The 24,800-nt window shown below is 39.5% G+C and overlaps 1 protein-coding gene across 2 annotated transcripts in view; it reads left to right on the top strand.

Annotated features, from left to right (window-relative positions):
• The window catches only part of LOC126483900 (GPI ethanolamine phosphate transferase 1), a 272,222-nt gene that overhangs the window by 76,208 nt on the left and 171,214 nt on the right, over positions 1–24,800 (top strand). The window lies entirely within an intron of this gene.

Raw genomic sequence — 24,800 nt, forward strand, 5'->3', positions numbered from 1 at the left:
TAAAGAATTTCAAATTCCCGGGAAAATCTGCGGGTTTTGCATAATCGGCAGGTTGACACCCATTGGGTGCCCGAGTTAACTACTTCAATATTTCACATTTCGTTTTCTCTGAAGCAGTGACCTTTATTCTTGCTATTGTGTTCTTTAACTTGAATGGATCTCTACTGTCCTACCCTAATTTTAATCGTTGAGTGACATGTCACAGAGAGACTTAACGTAATTCTCTCATAAGTATAAGGAGCAGATACGATAATACAGAAACCATTACAGGTATATTGTATCACATGGCAGAATCAGTGTACACATTATGTGTAATGATGTAAGGAGAACTGTTTACTTTTCTTCTATTATGACATATTATTGTTGGTTTATTTATTTATTTATATAATTTAATTTTTTTTTTAAGGGAGGGTATCTACCAAAAGCTAGTGATGTAGGGAGACAGAGACAATAGACAGACTTACTTGTAATAATGGCTGCTTGATTGATTATGAATGTGTTGTTAGTCCATACCATCATGCTTACAGTAGGGTGTGTTAGGATCAATTTTCAGGGCCTGTATGGGTGAAGCCGAGACAAGTTCCTTCCGTAGGATATGTCAATCACACTTCATCTTCCAGATATGTTGATCACACTTCATCCTCCCGTGTATTGGTGGAGAACTCATCAGGGAGGGGATCCTGGGTGGGCTGGGGGGATGGCGTGGGATTCTGACTGTGGGGGTTCTATCTTCTTTATTCCTCTGATACTAACAAATTAATTCTCAATTTCCTTTTCCTTACTTCTCCATCTGGAGGGTCTGTTCTATCGTCGCTCTTTCCACATTCATATGTTTCTATTGCTGAAACCTGTCTTTTACACAGACCACATTGTGGTAATTACAGCCCCCTAAGGTGGAATAGCATGGGGCAGTAACACATGTACGATCACAAGACACACATACAGTTTACTGACACAAACAATATATTTGGTAGTAATGCACATGTTACACATGTTAGCCCTGTCACAAAAATGGGGGAAGCGTGGTAACAGGAACTATTCCCTGTAGGCATGATGGAGTAACATATAAGTAAAGGTAAAGCAGCACTCCAGAAAGAAAATTGAGAACATAATAGAAAGAAAATTGTCTGATGGCCATATTTGACCATGTAATTATCTATGGAGAAAAAGCATTAATGAACTGAGTAACAGATTAGCAGCAAATAGATATAGGAGACTCAAGTTACCTCAGAAGAAAGAGTGCTAGTATGTAGATGATTTCAGTCAATGCAGTAAAAAAGGGGAATAGTTATTAATATATTAACTGTTTTAACCTGAAAGTGATGACTTGGCAAGATATTAAGTAGATGTGTCATACATTATAATTATGGAGAAGAGTAAATACAGTGTAAGAGCAAACTTAAAGTTATTCTCAGTAGGACTTGAGAAGACGTTTCAATGTATAGTGCCAGTATGCTTCTCAAGAAGTGAAGCATATATTATTTTATCATTAAACTGCCCTCTTGCAGGATCTTTTTTCTAGTGTGGGCAGAATGTGACAGCTGTGGTAATAGAGAAAGATAAATCATGTAATTTAGTAGTCATGAATAGATCCTGGGAGATCAGTAATTAACAAATGGTATTTATGCATAAGTAATTTATAACACTGCAAGGAGAATAGGTCAGAGTTGTAGAAAAAAAGTTAGGAAGCACACATTTGGAATAACTGGGTAGTGTCAATATATTATGGAGAAACTTTATCACTCAAATGTATAAAGAATAGGAGTCAGAGACTGTGTATACTGTTAAAAGTTTAAAATGGGCTGTTCCTGATTTTGGGTAGGTATTGGAGATTAAAGAGTAGGCAAATCCATGGAAGGGATGGCCTATGCCTTGGCCTGGTGAATCCATAGGAGGAGTGACCTGTGCAGTTTCTTTTATGTAGAGGGGTGAGGAGAGGAACACTCACATTGAAGAAATTAAAAATTTTCACACATTATATCTCCATAGAGAGAGTGTGAGTGCAGCTCCTTCAGAAGTATGAAGCTGTACAGTGATGCTTAGCCACACAATCAAAGTGTTCTCCAAATCAGCTAAAGTGTAATAGATGTACATGGGCACTGATGATTCTGTGTATTCACATTTCCACATGGGTTGACTTACCACAAATCTGAGCTCTGAAGATGTAAAGAAGGTGTAGTTTAAAATTTCAACATGTAACTCCTTACGGTACAGGTGAAACAAATCTCTCTCTTTTCTATCTCGATAAATTTGTCAAACCTAACACTCTTATGATTAATGATGTAAAACCAAAAAAGGACAGATACATGTGACGAACAAAGATAAGAGGTGAAAACGATTTTCAAATTTTGTATCTTATTGGTACACATTTCGTGATGTATTTTTGCATTTTCAGCTGTTTTGGATCTTTAGTTTACTGTTGACAGTTGAAAAGGTTACACATGTTAGTGTGTGGTCAGTTTTAGTTTTGAAAAAGAGGCTCAAATAATTTGCATTAAACTTTGCTTGAAAAATGGAATAAAATGCAGCACCGCATTTGAAATGTTGACTGTGGCTTGTGGTGAATCTACCATGAGTAAGACAAGAGTTTACGAGTGGTATAAATGATTCAAAAAGGGTCGAGAAGATGTTGAAGACAATGACAGCTCCAGAGTTTGTACCAAAATTGCTGAATTTTGATGAGAAACAACATTGCATAGACATCACTCAAGAGTTACTGAATGAGCTCAACAACAGTCCAGAACTTCTAAAAAAGGTTGTAACTGCTGATGAAACATTGATATATGAGTATGCCATCAGAGGCAAGGTCAAGGTGTCCCAATGGAAACTGAAGAGGTAAGACCGAAAAAAATTCAAGAAGATCGATCACAGGTGAAGGTTCTTCTAACTGTTTTCTTTGATTACAATGGGATAGTGTATCCTGTGTTCCTGCCTTATGGTTGTATGGTAGATAAGGAGTACTACCTATAAGTTGTGCACCATTTGCGTGAAACAATCCAAAGAAAAGACTAGACTTGTGGCTAAACCACTCATGGAAATTGCATCATGATAATGCTCCCACTCACATCTCAATGCATTTCTGATTTTTTGGCAAAAAACAAAACTGTTATGTTGCCTCAGCCACTGTATTCTCCAAACATGGGCCCTGCACCTTCTTTCTATTCCCGAGGCTGAATACAACCATGAAAGGACTCCTTGTTGCCTCCAGTGATGAGATAAAAACAGAATCACTGAAGCAGTTGAACACCATAATGAAAAGCAAGTTCCAGAAGTGCTTCCAAGTTTGGAAAAGGTGCTGGCACAAGTGTATTATGTCTGATGGGAATTACTTTGAAGGGGGACAAAGTTGCTGTTTATGAATAAACAAAGATTCTTCAAGAAAAATGAAATTTCCCATTACTTTCTGATCACACTGCATGTAGTCTGAATAAACAGACCTACTGTTTCTCCTATTCTTTGCTACAAAATGGGAACAATGTACATGGAAATCCTGTACAAAGAGAGCAATAAAATACTAATGTTATTTACTGGAATATAGGATGTGATTGAAAAAAGGAATGTTCGACTGAACATGCATAGATATTCATCAAAAATATAAATGGATTATATTTTAAAAGATTAAGTGCAGAATATCATGATAATAGAAATAGAAATAAACCTATTATTATTTAAAGAATATTTTGTCATTATGAGGTGGTGTAATTAAGTATGTTGAGTTACACAACGTCTTTTGTCTGAGTTGGGGGAGCAGGGCGGTGGGGGAGGGCGGGATCTGTGGTGTGACATGGGATTCTTAGCAATAACATGTTGCACTTTTATCCTCTTTGGCTGACAAAACATGTTCATGAGAAGTGAAAATGTAGTTTAGGTAGTTGTTAAGTGTAGAACATCCCACTGTGTGCACTCTTATTATATGTATGTGCAAATGAAGCATATGTCATGTCACCTACAAATATCAGCAAGGCGTGATGAAGAGTAAACTGCTCTGCCAGTTGTGGAGGAGCACTTGTTCTTCGGACCTGATGACTTGGCAGTGCCTTGGAGGTCAGGGAGCAAAAGGACATAAAGAAGAATTCAAACAATCATAAACAATTGAAGAATTGTTATAAAAACTGTCACTCTCTCGATTGCTAATGTCAAAGGAGTACACATACATGTTGTAATCTGTCATTAGCTATGAAGTAAGAGATCTGTTCACCTGTTATTGTAATTGAAGCTGTACAAAAAAAACATTGCACGTAAAATACAGAAGAGATGTCACAGAACTGTTTACGTCATTAAGTAGCTTGGAAGAATTGGAGCTCTCTTCCAGCACCTGCACATCGCAAAAAGGCAAAGAAGTCTAATGGTATAGCTCCATGGCACTACATAGCATGACCATGAAAAGAATTAAGTTCAAGAACACTTACTGGAAATTATTTACGAGCTAAAGTTGATATATACGCATCATTGTGACAGATTGCCCGTGAAGTACAGTTGAAAAACCATGTAACCCTACAGAGTACACATCCTTGCGATTCTAGACTCTTTGCAGGGGAGTTTGACTTGTTTAGTATCCATGTTTTCTATAAATTTATTTCCTGGGTTATGCAATGTTATTAATATGATGTTGCACAAAAATTTTTGACAATTTGCATATGCTTAGGCATCGTTCTGGTGTTCCATGTGTGAAGTATGCAGGGATAAAGAAACATATAGATCACTTGGTTTGAAAGGAATTAATTAAAGTGATGGTTTAAAACTGTGACTAAATCGTGCTGTTACAGAGACATCAGTGAAAATAATTGTGAGTTGCAGAAAGTAATACATTCATAAACACACATGTGGGAGAGACTGATGTACAGACTATAAAGTGTTAAACATTGTTACTGCCGTGAGATTGGCACTAAAACCTGAGTGAAATATCATTTTGACACAAAGGAGTTACACATATTGGCTGTGAATGGGCATTGATTGGAATCAATGGGGAAAGTTGAAAATTAGTGCCGGACCAGGATCTGAATCTGGGTCTCATGCTTACTAAACGGATACTCTCATGACTAAGCCATCTGGACACAGCAGTCATCACAACTGCCAACACTCTGTTAGCACACAGCAGAAAATTGTAGATGGAATAACAATATGAAATAAAATAGAATGCTGTTCTCCACTTACAAGAGGTGTTTAAGCAGCAGACAGATACTTTTAAAATTAGAATGTGGGGTAAGCTATCAGACTAAGGGCCTTTGTAAGATATGTATTGCGCGCGCGCGCACACACACACACACACACACACACACACACACACACACACTGGTGTCTTTCCTTTCTTCATATTTCTATCGATAGACATTACTTCATGAATGTCATTGTTTGCATTATTACCTATCTGAGTTTCTTATTCATCTCTTGAAATACACAAAAATGAAAGAAGTCTTTGAATGTCTGTACAATTCCCCCCCAATGGCTAGCTACAGTTCTGTCTGCCATCTCAAATCATGCAGTGGGATGTCTACCCATATAAGTTTCCATTTTGTGTTGTTCATATTTTTATTGTTTCCAGTTGTTTCTTTTATCAACATACAATTGTACCTGCTCTGCTCTGAGACATGAGATGTCTGTACACCATTGTATGACATTCTGCACTGTTATCTGGGATTTCAAAGTTTAATTTTTTCCCCTAATTGTATGTGGAAATGAGGAGTGTTGTGAACAGACATGTGTTGTGCTTACCCAGAATGCACATGAGCTGTTGCTTTGCAAACCCAATCTGTTATCATGATACAGCTTCCAATTATGTAAGTCTCTTAGTTTATATTTTTGAGTCATTTACGTAATAAATATATCAGTGGCGTAATAGATAGTCTTTGTTAATAAATGTTTGTTGTGCTCATATGTATTCACTGTGTCAATCATTCACTTGTTAATTCATTCACTCATTAATTCATTCTTTCATTCATTGTGTTCCATAGATGGCATAAAAAAGCAAAACATCAAAGAAAATGGATCAAACAAGATAAACATTAACAAATGAGTGGCAACTCTTAGGAACTTTACCTGTACTCTGTATTAATAACAAACAGTCACTATAATGCATAGTGCTATCTGTGCTTACGCTAGCTAATTGTAACTTTCTAGAGCTTAGAAGCAAGCTGTTGCTATCAAAAGAACTGAAGCTTCCTCGGTTCTATGAAGTAGCTGCTAGTTGACATAAAGAACTGAGAAGTAATGCAAATGTAGACTTAATGAACTATGTAAAATGCTGTAAGACTGTATTCAGAAGTTTGGTGAAGGCAGCAAAAGAAATAGCACTCAAAAAATTCGTTCTGGAATTGGTATCATGGCTGGAAGTTTCAGAACATGATCAGACAAGGTGAACTTGCATGGCTCATACAGAACAGTGAAAATTAACATGCCTTCCAGCAACTGTGTTCACATTAACATCCAGAGGAAAAAATATTGACATCTGAAATTTCATGAAAAGATCTCCCTCTTTATTTCACAATAACACAAAATGAATTGCCCTTCTTTGATCTTTATCACTGTTCTCTATCAATCCTATCTGGTAAAGATCCTGTACTACAGAGCAGTACTCCAGAAGAAGATGGACAAGTGTATTGTTCCCAGTCTCTTCAGTAGATTTGCTGCATCTTCTAAATGTTCTACCATGCAAGGTGGCACAGTGTTTAGCACAGTGGACTCTCATTCGGGAGGATGAAAGTTCAGGTCCTGTTCTGATGATCCTGATTTAGGTTTCTGTGACTTCCCAAAATCGCTTCCAGCAAATGCCAGATGGTTCCTTTTAAAGGCCACGGCCAACTCCCTTCCCCATTCTTCCCTAATCTCGTGGAACTGATGACCTCACTGTTTGTTCCCCTCCTCCTCAAAGCAACCAACCAACCAACCAAGCTAAGTGTTCTGCCAAATAAAACATAGTCTTTGGGTCACCTTCTGTATAACATTTTCTATGTGACCATTCCAATTTCAATTGTTTATAATTCCTAGGTATTTAATTGAATTGACGGGCTTTAAATTTGAGTGAATTATCATGTAACCAAAATTTAATGGATTCCTTTTAGTACACATTAGATGACTTCAGTCCTTTGATTATTGAGAGACAAAAACCATTTTTAGTACCATACAGGTATCTTGTCTAAATCATTTTGCAATTTCTTTTGATCTTATGATGACTTTACTAGATGGCAAATGACAACATCATCTGCAAATAATTTAAGAAGGCTGCTCAGATCATCTCCTAAACTTTTATGTATATAAGGAACTTCCTTTGGGAATGCCAGATATCACTTCTGTTTTACTCAATGACTTTGTGATCAATTTTCTAACTGGAAATCTAAATCCAGTCAGAGAGCTGAGACAATACTTCATGTGTATGCACTTTGATTAGAAGATGTTTATGAGGAATATTATATAAAGCTTTCTGGAAATCTAGCAATATGAAAGCAGTTTGAGATCACCTGTTGATAGCACCCATTACTTTGTGTGAATAAAGAGCTAATTGTGTTTCACAAGAACAATATTTTCGAATCCCTGCTGACTGTGCCAATAGATAAGTTGTCTTCAAGGTAGCGCAGGTTCCAAAATCGTAGTGCATATTGGCATAAGTGATGTAGGTCTGTAATTCAGTAGATAACGTCTCTTTCATTTTTTGAGTATTGATGTGACCTGTGCAACTTTCCAGATTTTAGGTACATATCTTTCATTGAGCAAGAGGTTGTATATAATTGCCAAGTATGGAGCTGTTGTGTCAGCATACTCTGAGAGGAACCTAATTGGTTTGTAAGCTGGACTGGAAGACTTGCCTTTATTAAGTGATTTAATGTGCTTTGCTACACTGAGGATATCTACTTTTAAGTTACTCTTGTTGGCAGCATTCGTAATTTGAAATCTGGAATATTACTTCATCATCTTCGGTGAGGGATATTCAGGAACCATATTTAGTATCTCCACTTCAGTGACATTACTATTGCTGTCATGCAGTCAAAGCATTGACTGTGTCTTGCCACTGATGTATTTTACATACAACTAGAATCTCTTTTAGTTTTCTGCATTTCATTAGGTATCAGAGTCCAAATGTCCACTGCAAGCAGTTCCTTTTGTAATGCTCTCTTCGAAACTGATTGAGATGGACCTGCATTCACTGGCAGAAGCAATTCCTGCCAGGTTTGAAACCAGTTGTCTTGACAGGGCATGACACTCATCTTTGTTGGTTAGAAGTTTTTTATCACCATTGTTTGGACACCACATTACATGGCTGCAAGTGATCACCATTTGTTGCAGACATGTTACACAGTCCTCATTGATACCCCAACAAATAGGCATGGTGTTTTGCCACAACTTACATCTGTGGTGGAGGGTCATGTGACCACCTGGTACCACTTCTGCACCATCAATAGCGCTCCTAAGCAACCGGCATGGTGTTTTAAGAAAATGACTGATACTTTGACCAATGAGCTTAGGTTAGATTCATTAACTGTTGCAGCAAACAGAAAGTAAAGTTATTCAAATAAAACCGGGAATGGGGGTGGGAGAGGGGGGAGGAGGTGGAGGGGGATGGTTAGAACCTCAACATATTGAATCACTATTGTGTACCAGAGAAAGTATACTGAAACTCTGAAATAGAACAATGTATGTTTGCAAACATACCAGACACTATTATGTGACCAGAAAGGTCAAATGAAGACATACACTATGTGATCGAAAGTATCCAGACACCTGGCTGAAAATAACTTACAAGTTTGTGGCGCCCTCCATCTGTAATACTGGAATGCAATGTGGTGTTCGCCCACCCTTAGCCTTGATGACAGCTTCCACTCTCGCAGGCATACATTCAGTCAGGAGCTGGAAAGTTTCTTTGGGAGTGGCAACCCATTCTTCACGGAGTGCTGCACTGAGGAGAGGTATCGATGCTGGTCGGTAAGGTCTGGCACAAAATCAGTGTTCCAAAAAATCCCAAAGATGTTCTATATGATTCAGGTCAGGACTCTGTGCAGGTCAGTCCATTGCAGGAATGTTATTGTCGTGTAACCACTCTGTCATAGGCTGTGCATTATCAACAGGTCCTCGATCATGTTGAGAGATGCAATCGCCATCCCCGAATCGCTCTCCAACAGTGGGAAGCAAGTAGGTGCTTAAAACATCAATGTAAGCCTGTGCTGTGATAGTTCCACACAAAACACGTAGAGATGTAAGCCCCCTCCATGAAAAACACAACCACACCATAACACCACCGCCTCCGAATTTCAATGTTGGCACTACCCACAATGGCAGATGACGTTCACTGGGCATTCGCCATACCCACACCCTACCATCGAACGGCCACAATGTGTACCGTGATTCGTCACACCCCACAACATTTTTCTACTGTTTAAGAATCCAATATTTACACTGCTTGCACCAAGCGAGGTGTCGTTTGGCGTTTACTGGTGTGATTTTTGGCTTATGAGCAGCCGCTCAACCGTCAAATCCAAGTTTTCTCACCTCCCGCCTAACTGTCGTAGTATTGCAGTGGATCCTGAAGCAGTTTGGAATTCCTGTGTGATGGTCTGGATAGGTGTCTGCCTATTACACGTTATGGCCCTCTTCAACTGACAGCAGTCTCTGTCGGTCAACAGACAAGGTCAGCCTGTACGTTTTTGTGCTGTACGTGTCCCGAAGAAACTTTCCAGCACCTGAATGAATGTATGCCTGTGAGAGTGGAAGCAGTCATCAAGGCTAAGGGTGGGCCAACACCATATTGAATTCCAGCGTTACCGATGTAGGGCACCACGAACTTATAAGTCATTTTCTGCCAGGTGTCCGCATACTTTTGATCACATAGTGTAGTAGTTCAGTATTCCACGGATCATATTCATGATAAATGTTATAATAATATGGAATGTGTCGGTTGAACAAAAGATTGCAAAGACTATTGGTGCACGCACGCGCGCGCGCGCGCGCGCGCGCGCGTGTGTGTGTGTGTGTGTGTGTGTGTGTGTGTGTGTGTGTGTGTGTGTGTGTGTGTGTGTGTGTGTGTGTGTGTGTGTGTGTGTGCGCGCGCGCGCGCACTCTCTCCTGTGCTTGCATGCAAGTGTGTGGGAGTAATTTACTGATTTGTAATTGACTAATATTATTTATCAGATTTTCTCAAAGGGATTGATGATTTCATTTTATGCACAATCTGGTTGCAGTCCACGTAACATATACGACACAACTCAGAGCATTGAAGAAGACAACTGAGTGCCTCGTCAAAATATTATGCATAAAATGGAATCAACAACTGAGCACACTATTCATTATTTCTGTTCAAAAATTCCTCTGTGATGCAGAAGGAATTGCTAAGAAGAAACTACTTTACTCTACATTTGAAAACACTTCAACTGTCTGTCAGACATTTTATTTCAGTGGGCAGATTATCAAAGAGTTTTATAGCTAAGTATTGTATTACTTTCTGTGTGAGAGTTAGATTTGCTGAGGAAGGTGCAGAATCATTTTTCCATCTAGTATTTTTTTGGTGAATATATCTCGTATTCTCAAACTGCAATGGATCTGTAGATAAGCTTTGTACACCGTGTAAAATGACATACACAGCATTTAACAGTACAGAATTACTGTTTTTTAATCAATGTACAAAGATACATTTGTAAACAACCCAGGATAACTGGAAATTAAGAGTAACTACTATGCTACAGTTGATTACGTGATGGATTATTTCCAAATAGCCATCCCCGTCCTCTTCTCCTTTTTTTAAAAAAATGAGGTTTAGCCCCTCCATGCCCACATCGGTATGATGGCCAACACAAAATGTCTGCTGCCATCTCTGCATAATGGTTAGTTTTCACTAAACTGAGGTCTCACAGGATGCGGGTAATGCAATGTTTGCATACATCTGGTTTAGTTTAACCATTAATATGCACTCATCTGGAGATAGATTGGGTCAAAAGTTGAATGAAGGGTAGCGGTTTGAAGGAAAGAGGAAAAAAAGTGCCAAGGCAAGAGCCAAGGGAAAAAAAACATCAGTGATAGTTGGGTTGGGTTGTAAGAGCAGTAGCGATTTTCTTGCTGCGACGGATCATGAAAGGGTAGGCTTTGTTAGTGATGGGTATCGTGCAGATCAATACCTTTGCCGTTGTGCAGTGGTGTTACTCTGCGGCTGCCACTGGGTGCCGGTGTTGATTTCTAGGTCAGTGTCAGCATACCCGTAACAGTTAGGTTCATCATCGTTTTGGGTACGATAGGTCATATATTAGATTCACAATGTTGTGTAATGTTGGCGGTTTGTCTATGCATCAGTGTACGAGCTTGTCTGTTTCCCTGCTGTAGCCTGTTGGTTGCCTTTAATAGCGAGTGACATATCCATTTAACATTGTTGTTATGCAGGAGCTTGCAGATGTTGTCGCTTATGAGGGTGTATATTATAGTCGTATGGCATGTTTTGTGAATACTTCCTTGAGGGTTTTAACGTGGTATTCACTGTGAAGATCCATGGTGTATGTGTAGCGTGGAACATTGCTAATTATGTGTAGCACTTTGATCTGCATGATCTGTAGGCGGCGCAGGTGTGTAGGAGCTGCATATCCCCAGGCGGGAGTTTGTACGTCATCAGACGTCTAATCAGTGTCATTTATATGGACCACGACGCCCTCCTATTCTATTTACTTTCCCTGCTGAGCATTGGGTAGAGTTGGTTGAGCCTCGCATGCACTCTGTTGCCAACGTATTCGATGTGGTCCCCCCCATGTAAGTTTCCAGTCCAACCAGACACCGAGATATCACACTTTCTCTCTGAAACATATTGGGCATGCATGAAGTGTTACCTATTGACAGCGTTGATGTTTACACAGTAGCTTCAGTCTGTCTGTGAACAGAACTGCTTCACACCTGTCGTCATTTACTTTAATACGCCATCGTTCCAATGAAGGCTCAGAAGTTCTGAGTGCTGTCTGTATTCGTGAATTTATGTTTGACGGTGTCCAATCTTGCCCAAGGATGGCTGTATCGTCTGCGCAGATGACTAACGTAATGTTTTGTTGCCGGGAAGTCTTTAATGTACAGGTGGAACAAGATGGTCCCCAATATGCTTCCCTGAGATACTCCAGTTTGGATACCATGTTGTGTCAATTGTTTGCCCTGCTCATCAGTCTTAAAACAATTGTTCGTGAGATATGAGTGTTTGAGATGTACGAGTCTGTCAGCGAAACCAGTATCATTTAGTCTGTGTATAAGGCCGCTGTGCCAGAGATGATCAAAAGCTTTTTCAATGTCCAGGAACACGGCCCCTGTGGCATTGTTCGTGTTGTAGCCATGTGTTAGATCTTTCGACAACGCAGAGGAATTGTGTTGTTGAATGGTGATTCCCTAAAGCCAAATTCCTCCGGTCTTAGGGTGTCATTCTGGGAGAGCGGTGTGCTGACCACACGCCCCTCCTATCTGTATCCTCAGTGAGGATTACATGGCAGTCGGATGGTCCCGATGGGCCACTTGTGACCTGAAGACGGAGTGCTTAGGGTGTCATTGATGATGCAGTGCTTGGTGATGCGTTTACGTATTACCTTCTCAACAATCTTGCTGAGCGAGCACAGCATACTGATGGGTCGGTAATTTTGTGAGAGCGAGTGGTCTTTCCCTGGCTTCCTGAACATCAGGGCCTTAGCCGCCTTCCAAAATTCAGGGAAGTGTTGGTGTTTTAAGATGGCATTCGTTATGTCTGCTAGGTATTCTACTACTCTGTCCATTAACTCCTGGAGGACACGGTTTTGAATGCCATCAGGCCCAGGGGCTTTCCTAGCATTGGTATGCTTGATAGCCCAAGTAATTTTGTTTATGCTATTGTGTCTGATTTTGTTGTGCAGGCGCTGGGCTACAAGTCATGTAACTTCCTGGTCCATTTCACGTGTGAATACTAGATATGAAGGAGCCAGATACGGCATGAAAGATGCTGCAAGTGTTGTGAACATAAGCACTGCCTTCTGCTTCATGGCGTAGGCTGGGCCGTCTGGTCCCTGTAGTGTGGGAATGTAATGTTTCTCCCTGGTGAAGTGTCTGGCTAGCTTCCATATGCCAGGACATGTGATATCTTGCCCTGAGAGTTTTTGCCCCCATTTTGAAATGTTTATAGTTTATCCCATATTATACCCTGGAATCTGTTGACGTGCAGTTTATAGAACGGGCACTTGATATGCTGCCAGTATCTCCTGAGGCAGTTCCTCATTGAGATAAGGCCCAAGATTTCCTGGGGCAGGGCCATTGAGTATTGTTTTGATGTTGTACGTGAAGTGGCGTCAGTCATCGCTTCTTGGACTGCAGTAGTAAGAGCCTCCAGTGCCTCACCTATTTGTTGCATGTTGTTAATTTAGTGGATGTCTGGAATACAACTATCAAGCATTTCCTTGAACAGAGTCCAATTCGTGCACTAGTAGTTCAATATTCTGTGTCCTGCAGTGTTTGTTTCGTGTGTGATATTACAGGCATGTGGTCTGAGTCCAAATCGTTGAGTGTGCATGTGATGCCCTTGATGAGGGCTGTGTCTGATGACATGATTGACCTGTGTCGGTCCTGTGCAGGCACATATGTGGGAATGCCTAGCCTAAGTATAATGTAGTTTCAGCCTAGTGCATATTCGTATAGTTTCTTCCTGTTGGAGCTACATAGTCATGAATTCCAGTCCGGGTGATTTGCATTTAGATCTCCAGCGGCAATTACCCACAGTGCTATGTTGAGAACTGTGCTGATATCACGTTTTACTATGTTTTTAGGAGTGTTGTACAGCGGTAACAGTGCAGTGTTGACTCTGTTGAACTTGACCCTGACAGCCGTGGCCTCAAGTCTCTCAAGCGCAGGGTGTTTTCTATGTCTTTGTGTATGATGATGGCTGTGCCCCCCCCCCCCCCCCCCCTCCTCCCTTCCTGCCGTCCGCTCGGTCGGTACGATAAATGCAATAACCTGGGATGTTTAGCTGTTTGTGTGGTGTAAGTAGTGTTTCCTTTACTAGAGTGATTCGGTTACCCTTTCACTCTATGAACGCAACCATTTCGGCTATTTTGTTTGCAATCCCATTGGCATTCCAAAACAGGATCTGTCAGTTTGTGTTGGTGTTTGCATTTTGGGGATGGTGTGGTGTGTTATCCATGTATAGATGTAAACAGTGATGTGATGATAGTTTCTATGCTAGTCCAGTTGAGCGAGCCTGATGTGAACTGTGTAAAGAGTTGTGCGACACACCCCATAATCTTCATGACTACATCGGTGGTCAAGAGTCCGTGGAATACTGTCTCCATTATTCTTCGGAGTGTTGAGTTAATATTGGGAGTGGTTGTTGGTTGTATTGGCGGCCTCTTCTCCGGTACACTGCAGAGTACCTGAAATGTAAGGAAATTTAAAATTTATTATTTGCCGACCAGCTCGTGTGTGAACTGCTTGCCATGGCATTGGTTCAGCTGCGAGCTGTGATGACATTGTGACTGCTATCAGATAAAGGAGGATGGTAACTGCAGTTAAGGTCTCGTCAGGAGTCTCTGGGCATGGTGAGGCTTGCAACATTGGCCTGGTGTATGCTGAAGATTGTGGTGTGACTTGCTCGGTAGGGACTGTGGTTTTGCAAACTCTCCATGGTGGGGTATTCTCATCACAAATACAGAAGGGGTCCACTGTACAGTGGTTGGAGCGGCAGTCTAATGAGACCTATGTGGAGCATGATGTAAGTACAACTGTCCAAAGCTTTATGGATGGATGTGAAGTGGCAATTAAGTCTAAGAGCTGTTATCACCTAATATAGGTTTAGCAGTGTCGGCAACCACAAATGTCCATGTGAAGGGGGTGGCGAGGTGTACATCAATAGTCAATACTTTGTGGCCATAGGTGGAGACTGCCGATCTGTTTACTGCTTACAGGCGCAAATGTTCTTTTGGCTTGTTGTCATATACCGCATGACAACATTCCACTTATTGATTATTTTGGATCCATGGCTGGCCATGCTTTTTGTTCTACTTGCAATTGTCGTTTGGGTAGACTCATGCTTTTGTGCATTTTAAAGTTTGTCAGCCAAAATACCAGCAGCCATTACCTAAGTTGCCCCAAGGTTATGGGTATCTTAGGGTTGTGAAACTGTATTTATTGGAAGCAAAACTATTTACTAGGTCCAATCCATTGCTGCTGCACCTGAACTGCTTGACCAATGTCTCAACTGTGTTGAGTAAACGTCAAAGCACTTTGGGATCACTTGGTGAGTGGAAGGACATAATGATGCCACAGTCCTGTGTCATTCCTTTCAGTGAGTTCAGCGCCAGCTGGGTGGACTTGGCTGATTCATCATTTGCTGGTGCTGTCATGGCAACTGTTTCTGCAGACTCCAATGTTGCGTGTACTATGCTGGCCACTTTTAGCAGCTTGCTTATTGGTTGCTCTTCATTCACTACCAAAACTTCTTGCACTTGTGACGGTAGCTGCTGTTGCCATGTGTGTAACAGAATGATGTCCAAAATTGATATTGCTTCTGTCATATATCATAGATTGATTGACGCACACCAAATTCCAAAGGGGTTTTGTTGCCACATATTTCTTGATAAAGCATTTGCCTGAGCCTCTGGTCTGGGGATATGTTGCAGTGAGCAATTAATTCAGTTTTTAAAGCTTGGGGTAAGCTTGATGACCTGGTGGGTGCTTAATAATATCTGACACCGGTGCTGGTGCCCACTGGTCTAAATTGCTGACCACTATTGTAAAGTGTTTATGATCATCAGTAACCTATTGGTGAGCAAAAATATTTTCCATGACTGGAAACAAAATTTGTAGCTCATTGGGCATAAACGGCAGAGCCCATAAATGCAAACACAGTGCGGAAGAATAGTTGAGTTGGTGGACGGTGCCTCTGAGGGCATCGCCATGCAGCAGAAATCACAAGAACTGCAGAATTGTAGCCTATCGATATTGAAAATAACTGCGGGCACCGTGAGCGGCACTTTGGACGTCACCACCAGTGAAGAACCTCCAGGCTGCCAATTAATGAAGACTACCAGGGCAGTGTTTAAGACGCAATCTTCTAGTTCAAGATTCCTGATAATTGAGAGTTCTTTTACATTGCTAGTTGGTGCCAAACATTGCACTGAGCTGTTGGTAGCTAACTCTACTGGTAAGTTTTCAGTGTACATAGAGACATGCCTGTGTTGTGGCTCTGCTTAGAGTTAACTGTGGCTCCCACAAGTTGTCAACAGTGTAGCATTTCTTCACCTACAGGACAAGTACAATATATTTATTTAAAGTGCACTTGTGTCATCTAATCTTTATTTTTATTTTATTTATTTACATGTCAAGTTCCATACAACCAAATTGAGGAGCAAATCTCCAAGGTCATGGAACGTGTCAGTACATGAAATTACAACATAAAAGTAATAACAGATAAAAATAAATGTTTATGAACCCAAGAAAAGTTAGTCCATAAGTTTAAGTAAACGCAATCAACAATACAATAAGAATCAGCTTAATTTTTCAAGGAACTCCTCAACAGAGTAGAAGGAGTGACCCTGAGGAAATTCTTCAGTTTCAGTTTGAAAGCATGTTGATTACTGCTAAGATTTTTTAATTCGAGTGGTAGCTTATTGAAAATGGATGCAGCAGTATACTGCACACCTTTTTGCACAAGAATTAAGAAAGTCTGATCCAAATGCAGGTTTGATTTCTCCCGAGTATTAACCAAATGAATGGGAATAAGCTAGTATTGTTAACAAGAAATGAAGAAATGACAGGGGAGAGAGAGAGAGAGAGAGAGAGAGAGAGAGAGAGAGAGAGAGAGAGAGAGAGAGAGATGCCAATGTCAAAATACCCAGACTCGTGAACAGGGGTCGACAAGAGGTTCGTGAACTTACACCACTTATTGCCCGAACCGCCCGTTTTTGAGCCAAAAGTATCCTTTTAAATTGGGAAGAGTTACCCCAAAATATAATACCATACGGCATAAGCAAATGAAAATAAGCAAAGTAGACTAATTTTCATCTCAAACGATCACTCACTTCTGATAACGTTCGTATAGTAAAAATGGCAGTATTAAGTCTCTGAACAAGATCCTGAACATGGGCTTTCCACGACAGCTTACTAGCTATTTGAACACCTAGAAATTTGAATTGTTCAGTTTCACTAATCATACGCCCATTCTGTGAAATTAAAATGTCAAGTTTTGTTGAATTGTGAGTTAGAAACTGTAAAAACTGAGTCTTACTGTGATTTAGCGTTAGTTTATTTTCTACAAGCCATGAACTGAGGTCATGTACTGCACTATTTGAAACCAAGCCAATGTTGCACACAACATCCTTTACCACCAAGCATTAGCAAACATAAATATTTTAGAGTTACCCATAATATTAGAGGGCATATCATTTATATAAATAAGGAACAGGGGTGGCCCCAACACTGATCCCTGGGGCACCCCCCACCCCCACTTGACAGTATTCCACTCAGACCCCACATCACAGCCGTTATCAACATTGTGAATAATGACCTTCTGCTGCCTGTTGCTAATGTAAGCAGTGAACCAATTGTGAGCTGCTCCCCGTATTCCGTAATGGTCCAGCTTCTGGAGCAATAATTTGTGATAAACACAATCAAATGCCTTAGTTAAATCAAAACAATATGCCAAGTGTTTGAAACCTTTTGTTTAGCCCATCCAGTACCTCAATGAGGAAGGAGAATATAACATTTTCAGTTGTTAAACGACTTCTAAAGCCAAACTGTACATTTGATAGCAAATCATGTTGTATAAAATGATCATTTATCCTTACATACACAGCCTTTTCAATAACTTTTGCAAACACTGATGCCATAGAAATAGGTCTAAAATTATCTACATTATCCCTTTCCCCCTTTTTATAAAGCGGCTTTACTACTGAGTACTTTAATCACTCAGGAAACTGACCATTCCTAAAGGAAAAATTACATATATGGCTAAATACAGGGCTAACATGTGGGCACAGTACTTTAATATTCCGCTAGACACTCCATCATAACCATGAGAGTCCTTAGTCTTCAGTGATTTAATTATTGACTCAGTCTCCCTCTTGTCTGTATCACAGAGGAGTATTTCAGGCATCAGTCACAGAAAGGCATTTGCCAAGAAAGTAATATGATTTCCCGTAGGAACTGAATTTTTATTTAATTCACCAGCAATGCTCAGAAAATGATTGTTAAACACTGTACATATATCTGATTTATCACTAACGGAAATATTTTTACTGCGAACTTACTTTATATCGTCGACCTTGTGCTGTTGACCTGACACGTCCTTCACAACTGACCATATGGTTTTAATTTTATCCTGTGAATTAGCTATTCTATTTGCATACCACAGGCTCTTTGCCTTCCTAATAACATTTTTAAGCACCTTACAATACTGTTTGTAATGGGCTACTGTAGCTTGATTCCTACTACTTCTAACATTTTGATATGATTTCTGCCTTGTTCTACAAGATATCCTTATCCCACTGGTCAACCACCTGGGCTGTCTGTTACTGCTAGTATCCCATTTAGAACATTCTAATGGAAAGCAACTCTCCAAGAGCATGAGAAAAGTGTTTTTATCATCTATGTTACTGGCACTATAAACATCCTCCCACTCTTGTTCCTTGACAAGGTTTAAAAAACTCTCTATTGCCGTTGGATTAACTTTCCTACATAGTTTGTAATTAAATATGGCATCGGTTTGAGTACAAAAGCCTTTTAGTGTTAAAATTTGTGCATCATGGTCTGAAAGGCCATTCATACTTTTACTAACAGAATGCACATCTAGTAATGAAGAATGAATAAAAATATTGTCTATGGCTGTGCTACTGTTCCCCTACACTCTATTTGGAAAAAACACAGTCTGAATCAGATCATATGAATTTAGGAGACCTACCAACATTCATTTTCTTGCACCATCATATACAAAATTAATATTGAAGTCACCACATGTAACTAATTTCTGGTACTTCCCACAAAGTGAATCAAGAACCTTCTCTAGCTTGAGCAGAAATGCTCTGAAGTCGGAGTTCCACCCATTTTTCACTATCAGTGAGGACGTAACATTTGGCTTCTCAGAATGTAGTGGCTGCCAACTTGCAACAGAACAAGAACAGTCAACATTTACCAATCTGGCTTAACATCATCCTCTGGAGTAGCGGAAAGATCAGATGCATAGTGGTGTGTAGTTCACTATTGTTTTTTGTGTTCATTTAATCAACAAAGGATATTGCACTGTATTAGCGTTCAGTTCTTTACATTGGAATGTGTTCACTTTTTGCATTGCAGGAAGAGAGAGACCTCAAAAACTTGGATTTAAAGGCAAATTCCTTGAATTGCGTCACGGATGGTGTGTAACTTATTGTGTCTTCCATTGTTGTGATGATATATTTAACTGTCCGCAAAATAAATTGTTCATGCTTGTATATTTTTCTTCATTGTCAGGGTCACTTATTATGTGTGTAGGGTTTTTACTCCATTACTTTTTATTTCTGACTGCAGAAGTTAGAGGTTTGTTTACAACACAGGTTGACTTAGACACAGAGAGTAACTTCAGCAATAAACTTCGTGCAAACAGTAAAATGCACTTCAGTCGATTGCGGGATTGATTATTCATGAAGATCATTGATAACAAATATCATGAGTGAATAAATTTACAGTGAGGCTGTGGTTAATATTCCAGATTACTTAATACAGATGTCTGCAATATGTAGTGTGAATTCCAAAAATAATACTAATTAATTTATTTTGTGCAATGAACACTTTTTGCCTAAGTAATGAGTTATCCCAGAATATTGGTTCATAGGACATCAGTGAATAAAAATATGCAAAATATGTCCACAAAGTTGTCAGTTATTCTCATGGCAAAAATAGCTGGTGCTAAACATTTTAGCAGGTCTTCTGTATTGTTTTTCCAATTTAAGTTTTCATGAATATGCATACTGAAGAATTTACCCAGTTTATTAAGTTTTCTTGATAAACTACATTCATTATAGGTGGGGTATCTTGACTGTACAAAACTAGAAGAGTTGTATGGTTTTTTGTTTACTTATTTTTTCAAAGTATAAAGCTTGTCCATTTCTGCAAAAGCAGTCAATAACTTAAATACAAACATCATTTACTATTTTCTCTGTAAATGCTAATTTGATTGACTTGGCAATAATGCTTGTATTGTCTACAAAAAAAGACTAATTCTGCCTTCTGTTCAAATAAATTGGTAGTTCATTCACATAGTGAAAACAGCAATGGGCCTGTGATCAAATCTGGCAGAATGCCTGTTGTGATTTCTCCCCATGACGATGTAAGTCACTGTTTGTATTATTCTAACATTTCAGTATAAATGTCTACATTCTGTTTCTTAAACATGAAATGTGCTGAATTTGTTTCCATACTTCCCAATTATTGACAGAGAGTGCTGCAGGGGGTTAAAGACATGCATAAAACTGTGCTGAGTGCATTGTTATGAGATTATCTCAAAAAGATTATTAAACAACTGACTCAAGATATCAGTGTGAGGGATGTACTGATTGCTGAGTTATTCAACATCACTGACACAATTTGGGTATGTGTGGGGAATAGTGACCACGGAAACAATGTTACGTAGCTAATTATTCATGTTTAAAATGTAGTTGAAGGAAATTGTGTTTGTGTAAATAATCTGGTTAATGGAAAATTACAAATTGCTTATGTACTTAATTACAAATATTTAATCCTGAGGAAGAAATAGCAGATGATCTCTGATGTAAGTTAATAACATTATTAGACATTTGTTGAGTGAGTATTTGCAACCAAGTTAGAGGAATGTGGTAAAGTTGTACCATGATATGATAATAGCATCAGGGATTTATAAGGAAGTAGAGAGAGCAGCACCACAAATTCAGGACAACTCAGAATATTGTGGACATCCAGAATTGAAATGCAATGAAAAGAGTTGTCAGGAAGACTTTGCTAGGAGCATTTTACAAACTCAAAGCAAAAGTCTTTTCAGAGAACTGTCAAGAAATTCCAAGAAGTAGTGCACATATATGAAGTCAGTCAACAGAATGAAATTTGTGTCTGCTTCCTTATTCATGGAACAGGTGCCAGGATAGATGATAACAAAACAAAGGCTGCCTTTTTGGAATCTGTCACTGAATAGGACTGTTTTACAATTCCACTGTTTACTTCCTTGTGAGTCTTAAACTGAAAGATGAAGGAGCATATGTCGATGGACCTGAAAACAACATAAAGGGATAGATAAAAGTGAGGCACCAAAATCCCATTAATTTCCTGTCAGTTGTAGTACCTAATATGTACCAAAGCTGTCCCCACTTGAAGCAAATGTTTACAGAAGATTGCCCTGTGGGGTTGGAAAATAGCTCTACAGAACAAACAAGTGAACTATAAATATATCACGACATTTAGAGATCATCTCTGCAATACTGCAACATCCTAAAATAACTAGTTTGACCATAGACAGAACACCAACATACAAAATCCATTTCCGGAATGTGGCAGCCAAAATTAAGACTTGGAACAACAAAATCCAGAAGCTAATGGAAATCACATGGGTCATGACAACAGTCCTCATATCATTAGCCTTAACTATTTCATACTCAGTCACTGAATATGCTGTTCAACCTGATTAAGCTCTGCTCGCACTAAAATAATCAACACACAGTCAAGGAATGAGCCATGACACAGGGTGTATCACTCCCTCAAACACACACTGGTTACTCATTCTTTGTAATACTCTACCACCATTCACAAGAAAATCACAGTCATCACTGAATATGTGAACAAGAATAAAAAAAAACAATCCGGAATTACCGATACATTCAGAATTTTCATTATCAGAGCCCCAGTGATTGAGATCAGGAATACCATGGTGGCACCCAAGAATCATTCCACAGAATAGTCATTTCAACATGTAAGATGCTTGGAGCAGTCAGTGGTAGGAGCAAAATCCCTTGATGTATCACCAAGTAATTAAAACTCCCTGGGAGCAACTCCCTCAATGATAATGGTGCATGATGAATCGAATCAGAACTGATGCGGACAGACCTAGAATATTGCTACAGCAATGGGGATGGAATTCCATTCATCAGTGTGACTGTGACAAAGAGAAGCAAATTGCGTATTATATAACATTTGAATGTTCCATCAGAGCATTCAAAGGAACAATGGAAGACCTTCAGAATTTGTCAACTGAAGCTTCTGACTGGGTTTCAAACCTGGACTTAGGGCTATCAATACATTGTGAACTTGATATTGTGTGTATCTATGTAGAAATATAACAGTATGAAAAGGATAGGTTTGCTATTCACTACATAGTGAAGCCATTGACACCCAGGCAGGCACAATGAAAATGACTGCAGTCAGGCTTCATCACCCAGTGGCAGTGCTCATGTGCATGAGCTGTGCATGTGTTTTCTTCTATTTCAAAAGAAGTATTTTTTTCTGTAAGCTTAATATTTAAGGAGTCTTTTTCATTGTGCCCGTGTGCAACTCAATACCTCCCCTCTGTGATGAGTACCAATTTGTTCTTTTCATATCGTCGTTATTCCATCCATGACTTTCCATGGTTTGTATGGAAATTTATATATTTATTGCAAATATTTGTCTAGTATTTTTTCTCTTGTCATCATATGATAAATAAAATAACTGCTGTTTTAAAGTTGGATAGTTAGTCTGATTGAAAGAAATGCATGGTGTGTCATAGAAGGCTGTTTCCAGTAGAATTTTGGGACACACTTATTGGTTGGGTTAGTGAGTTTCTTGATTTTAATCAGCTCTGTCATCAATATTTAACTGGATTTTGCAAGCACTCATTTCTGAAATCCTATTAATCTATAATGGAAAGTGTTAAAGTAACTCCTTGCCATATACACTGCTGGAAAAAACACAATACCCTCAAGGACGAGTTCAACTCGTCTGGCAGCAATGCAGACATGAATTCTGTCATGCAAACTATCGTAAGGTGCTAAATGGCATCCTGCAATGGATTGCCTCAAACCTCTTCCGCATTTTGTTGCATTCCAGCAACGGTTCTTACAGGCTCTGGAGAAGTAGTAAGTTCTGGCTTCATCATGTCCCATATGCATTCAGGTGGCAAGACATCTAGTGATATTGCTAGCTAGGGCAGTTGTTGTATTCCATGAAGAGCATGTTGTGTTACAGCAGCCATATGTGGATGTGCATTGTCCTGCCTGACAAAGCACATCGCCTCCCTGTCGAAAAAAACCAGTAGCACAGGGATAACACATTGTGCAATGTGACCACAAGTTGTGTAACTGTTGGGCCCCCAAACCGTGAAGTGTGGGATGGGATTTGTGTGTCATGGGTGAATGCACTGAGTAACAGGCAGCTCACCAGGAGTACACCATACACTTGTACCTTAATCACTTGCATACAGACAGAACCTATTCCCATCACTGAAGGCATCACATGCCACTCCATTCTCCAGTCAACTCTTTCATGACACCAGAGGAGCCATGCTTGATAGTGTTGTGCTGTCAGTGGTAGCTTGGCCAGATTACACATAATTTTAATCCTGCTGCAAGTATATGGTTCCCAATGGTCTATGATTACACAGCTGGTGCAATGTGTCACTGGACTTCATTCCTGGATTATGTCCAGTCGGCTATTGCTGCTCTCACAATGCATCAGTTCTGACGCATATCTGTGTGATGTGGATGTCCAGAAACTGATCTACAGGTGCGGGATCATTTCACAGACCACTGTTGAAAGTAGTGACACACCACCGATACAGTGCGTCCATTTTTCCAATAAGTTAATCCACCTTCCCACAGGGCCACAATGCAACCCTCTTCAAATAACTGACCCTGTTTGAAAGGAATACATACTCTTCAGTGGGGCATGGTTGTACCCTAGAATGCATCTTGCAAACACAGTTCATCTCTAAACTTAATTGAGTTACTGCCTGTAGAATCCAAACAGAGGGTGCACTGTAACAGTCAGTGAGTGTTGTCTAATAGCTGATCACCATGACAAATTAATCACTAACAGTAAAACCCCTCAGTATGCATATATTATACCCTGGTGTCACTGTACACAGTCCTTGAGGGTGTTTCATTTTTTATTTCCAACAGTGTAGTTGAGGTGTTGAGCAGTGAATACACACATACACAAGTTTGAAAATACACAAACATATGTACATGCTTTCCTGCATTGTCTCGGCTGACTACATTGTCCTCATACTGCAGATGCATTCACTGTCATGTGTAAACTAAAAGAATTCTCTCTGTTGTGAGTTATTTGCTGCTTTCTCTTCCTTACTGCCATGAAATCACTGACTTTTCCATGTCACATTTTTGTGTTCTGTGAAGCAGAAAAATGTGATGGATGAAGTCATAAGCAAGACAAAGTTGACTAGGGTAAAGTTTGATGCTGTGGGAATAAGTGTAGTAAAATAAAAAGATTATTTGTGAACAGACAGCAAAAGAGTAACAATGAATATTGCTTTGAGAATTCTTGTGCTCACTGAGAAGTAAAGATAATTTCTGTGAATAGCACAATTCACCTAGTTCATTGTCTTCCTGCTGTTGTGTTGCACAGTTACGTGAAATTGCTGTCTTGTGTTACATGTATTACTTTCTTGTGTTCCCAAAGCACATTTCATGAAAACCCACATGATCTGTGAAACACTAAAATGAAATTCATGAAATAATGATGTCTGCAAAACAAATTAAAATATTAAAACTTGATACAATTCTTATTTTTAAAGTATATTACTGTTTGTACTACAGCAATATAAAAAAATTTGACTGTAGGTTTACAATAGTTGTTAAAACAGTTGTATGATGTTAGGCATGTATGATTTTGTTTATTATATACAGCTT

The sequence above is a fragment of the Schistocerca serialis genome, chromosome 6, assembly GCF_023864345.2.
Source record: "Schistocerca serialis cubense isolate TAMUIC-IGC-003099 chromosome 6, iqSchSeri2.2, whole genome shotgun sequence".
Lineage (NCBI taxonomy): Eukaryota > Metazoa > Arthropoda > Insecta > Orthoptera > Acrididae > Schistocerca > Schistocerca serialis.